The sequence below is a fragment of the Prionailurus bengalensis genome, chromosome B4, assembly GCF_016509475.1.
Source record: "Prionailurus bengalensis isolate Pbe53 chromosome B4, Fcat_Pben_1.1_paternal_pri, whole genome shotgun sequence".
NCBI classification, from domain to species: domain Eukaryota; kingdom Metazoa; phylum Chordata; class Mammalia; order Carnivora; family Felidae; genus Prionailurus; species Prionailurus bengalensis.
This window is the reverse complement of record NC_057358.1, coordinates 92,993,115-92,997,979: the sequence shown is the minus strand read 5'-3', so window position 1 is coordinate 92,997,979 and position 4,865 is coordinate 92,993,115.

Here is a 4,865-nt window from a genome sequence, read left to right as displayed (position 1 = left end):
TTACAAACCAACAGAAGAGGCCTCAGAATGAAACCAACTTGGATCTTGGACTCCTCAGCCTTCAGAACTGGAGAACTAAATTTCTGTTGTTTAAGCCTCCCAGTCTGTGGCATTTTGTTATAGCAGCCCGAATGGACTAATACAATGCGTAACAACATCTTAACAAAGGGAAATTAACAAAGGGAAATTTTTCTTGGTTTTATTATGAGATTTTCATTGCCTGGGTCTTTTGTTTATCAGGGAAGAAAATGAGAACATTAAGACCTTGTTTCTGAGAAGAGTTAATTTTTAGGTCTGTAAGTTAGTTGACTGGCCGGTGGTGGAAGCCAGCTTATTTCAGATAATCACAGATTCTGAAACTATGTACTTGATATTTTTATAGACATGGCTATTTACCCTCTAAGAATTGAATATTAAACTGCCAACATAATTCTAACCTTATATCAGATGATCAAGTATAGAGAAAGAACTGCTCCAGAGCTTGCTTTCTGAGTCAATCAAACAGTGGGAGCAGAAACCCTCCCACTCATTCTAATTTATCACAGTCCTTACTGCTGTGTTATAAATAGGCCTTATCACCCACTCCTTATTTGTATTTTCATGTATATACAAATGTAAAGTCATAGACTTGGGAGTGGTTTTCATTGTGAAACATCTTAATACCTTTTCCTTCCAAGAGCTCTGGACAGATCAGCCCATTTATAATGTAACATCAGTTATGTTTAACAAAGGAAATATTCTCTCATTTTTATTGTGAGAATTTTATAAATGTTTTTGCCTGTATCAGCATCTAACTCCTTTTTTATTATGATCTAATTTCTTTCTCATTTTATTCTTTCTTTTTTTTTTTTTTTGAGCTCCCTCTACTTACTATCTTTACATGACATATCTCATAAAATACAAGAGCACTGAGCTGATTTGCCAGAACATAGAAGTTGCATTTCATTCAGAGCCACATTTATCAATGGAAGATCAACTCAAGTTTTTACTTTCTGATTGTCATGTAGCTGCTGAAAAGATTTCAAATCCTTACAATTCCAATATTTCCCCCTTTGACTCCATTTAGTTGACTTGATTTCCCCTCTACTATTCTCCACCTTCTTTTTCGTAAACTTTCTCCTCTCCTTTAGTTGCCTCTTTGTATCAGAAGCAATCTATCAGTTGAGAAATGCCTACTCCTTTCCCTGAGATAGGACCCTGAAATGAAGGCTGGGTTAGCTCCTGAAGTCAGCTGAAATCTACTTATGCTCATTTTTATCTGAGCGGAAGTTTTGGATTCTCATTGGAGCTGGTATTCAGACATTAATAAATATTTATATGCCAGGTATATAATAAGTACTGTATGCCAGGTATACATAGGAACCAAACATACAAATTCTCGTGTCGTCATGGGCCTGTGTCCTCATGAGGAAACCAGATAATAAACAAGTGTATAAGTGTGTGCTGTAATGGGAAGTAGCGATGAGAGCCGGGAGGAACAGTCAGGTGGCAATGGTTACTGGAGAGGAGGGAATCTACCTGAGGAGATGACCTTTGAGGCTGAATGCACTGGGCAAGAATCACTCAAATATCTGGGGGAGTAGTGTTCCAAATGAGAATAGCAAAGGCAAGGTCTCTGAGTAGGGGTGAGCCAAGAGTGTCTGAGAACCAGCTCTGAGGCCAGTGTGTCTATAGAGCGGGGTGGGGGGTGGGAGGGGGGAACACTGTAGCTGAGAAAACAAGCAGACTTAGGAAAATAGAAACAAGAAACATTATGTATCACCACATTAAGAAGTCATTTGGGACAACATAAAATAAACAAGAATGCCACTGGATAACCAAAAAGGGAAGTATCCTGTGGCCTGGGCATCAGTGAGGAAGGCTTCCCGGGCAAAGGATGGTTTTGAGCTGTTCTCCTTCATTCATTCATTTACTCAGCTTGTATTTGTTGAGTGCCGCATAGGTGCCAGGCTCTGTGGCAGGTGCTAGAGATATCATGATGAGCAACACACACCAAACCCTGTGTCCACCAACTTACTACCTAGTTGGGGAGAGGGAAGTAAAGCAAAGAATTACATAAGCAAATACACAATTATGGACTGTGAAGAACGCTGCCCAAGTACAGTGTAGCATATGTATGGGAAGAGTGTAAGACCCCCTGCAGCCTGGGAGCATGGTAGGTCACGGAGAAGGTGATGCTCACAAAGTAACAAGATGACTGGGAGTTGGCCGGGCAGCGGGTGTGCAAGAACCATCTGGGTAGAGGCAGCAGACAGTGGGGAGGCCCAGGTGGAATGACTCAGACCTGTTTAGGAAACTAAAATGCAGCAGTGTGGTTGAGCACAGCAAGGGCAGGTGGGGTCAGACTTCCTGGAATGGGGCTGCACCAAATCATGTGGAGCTTTGGATTTTAAATTTTATCCTAAAAACAGTGGGCGGCAATATGATAAGACTGATGATTTCAGATGCTCATGTTCCAAGGTGTATAGGGAAAGATATGAGAAGACGTCAAAAAAGGAAGTAGGGAACTAACTGAGAGGTGACTGCAAGAGTCCAGGTTAGGAGGATTCTGGCTTAGTGTCGAGTGATGACAGTGGAGATCAAGAGGAAGAGGAGGTATTTTTTTGGAATATTTTCGTAAGGCAGGTCTTAGGTGATATGCAGAGTTTTCATTTATGTGGTAAAAACATTAGAAATACAGAGAAAACAAAAGCCCCAAATTTCTACATTCTAATATTCTAACAATGAAACGTGCTTCAGCCAGAAATCCGGGCATTGTCACTGCAGACCTTGTATGCCAGCAATAATTGTTTTATTTTTGCAAAGTCTTTGGGAGTTTGATTTGCTGCTTTCATGCAAATTGCAAGATAGCAATGCACTTATTTGTTCAACAGATAGAACACCTACCATGTGCTAAGAACAGTTACAAGTGCTGAGAACACAGTGGTGAATGGATAGGTCAGATCTCTTTTTTTGAAGAGCTTGTATTCTGGTAAAACTTCTATTTCTGTGTATTGTTTTAAGAAATATATATTTTCAGGGTGCCTGGGTGGCTCAGTCAGTTAAGTGTCCGACTTCAGCTCAGGTCACCATCTCAGGGGCTCGAGGCTTGGAGCCCTGTATCAGGCTCTGTGCTGACAGCTCAGAGCCTGGAGCCTGCTTCAGATTCTGTGTGTGTCTCTCTTTCTCAGAAATAAACAAACATTACAAAAATTTAAGAGAAAAATAAAAAGAAATAATATATTTTGACCGAAAGAAAATAAGAGTGGCATGTTTCTTAAATACCTCAGTTTGATATAAGAAGGTATAAAGTAATAGCTGAATTCTATTATTTTTAAATTTCTGAATTCTTATGAGAAGGACTCCAAACTTCTGTTAAAAAAATTTAAAAAGGGGGACACCTGGGTGGCTCAGTCAGTTGAGCATCTGACTCTTGATTTCGGCTCAGGTCATGACTCCAGGGCCATGGGATTGAGTTGGGCTCTGCACTGAGTGTGGAGCCTGCTGAAGATTCTCTCTCTCTCTCTCTCTCTCTCTCTCTCTCTCTCTCTCCCCCTCTGCCCCTTTCCCCTACTTGTATGCTCTCTCTCTCTCTAAAATAAAAAAAAATTTAATTTAAAAAGTAAATAAATTAATATCCAAATAACTTACTGGGAAAGCATTTTCCACCAAACTAACCAAGACATAATGTTACCATAAAAAGATTTTGCATAAATCATTAAATGAAGCAGAGTCTCCCAACAGAAAAGCTAACTAAAGACATAAAAAAATACAGTTAAAATAAATGATAAACTAGTTTCCACATAGAAAAAATTGACGTTAGTAGTAATAAAAGAAATGCAAGTTAAAATACCATATGGTATTTTCTCCTTTAACACTAGCAAAGATTTCTCCTTTTTGAATCATGATGCTAAGTGGTGGGCAGGAGTGGCTGAACCAGTGTGATTTGGTGTAACTTTTCTGAAAGTAATTTGGCAGTATGCATGATGGGCTTAAAATGTTAAATCCTTTTTCTTAATTATACTTTTGGGTATATAACCTAAAATAATCAACAATACAGACAGAGATTTCTATCAACATAAGTGAGTAGAGGGTTCAAGATAGAGCACAGATAATGAGCTTGAGAGGTCAGAAAATTGACTTTGTGACCTGAGTTGTAAAAAGATTCTTCAGAACTTCTGGAGATATCATTTCGATCAACTGTGAATGGATTGAGCAGCCTCAGGAGAGAGCTACCTCATCCAAGGTACCTCCATTTCCTGGTTGGGTGAAGATGCTGTACTGATTTAGTCTCAAAACAGGGTTACAGACCTTAGGGTTTCCTTACGCTCTCGCCTTCAAAGAACTGCACCAAGCTTCTCTTAGTCAGCGATTGGGGCAGAGCTTAAACAGACCTACTAGTAGCTCTCTGCTGCCATCTCCAGTCCTCTCCTCTCAGTCCTACCTTCCACCTCCATTCCAGATTTTAGAACCCCCCCCCCCACACACACACACGAGAGGGAGTGGTGGTAGAAATATATTAGTGGATTTGGGATCAATAATAATTGGTAATGCTTATATAGTGTACATGTCAGGCTCTGTGTTTACTATGTGTATTATATATACATAACACATATGTATGCATTTGTCTCTATTAATCCAATCCTAACAATGACAACAAAATAATAGTATCATGGGGTAGATGCTATCATGATCCCCCATTTTACAGATGAGGAAACTGAGGCACGGTGACTTAACCAAGGTCGTACAGCTAGTGTGTGGTAGAGCTGGGATTCTTAGGTAGCAATCTGGGTCCAGAATTCTGCTTTCTAAACCACCATATCATTCTGCCTCTTTAACCAAACGATCGGAGTTCCTGTCCTGACTCTCCCACTTAACCAATTAGC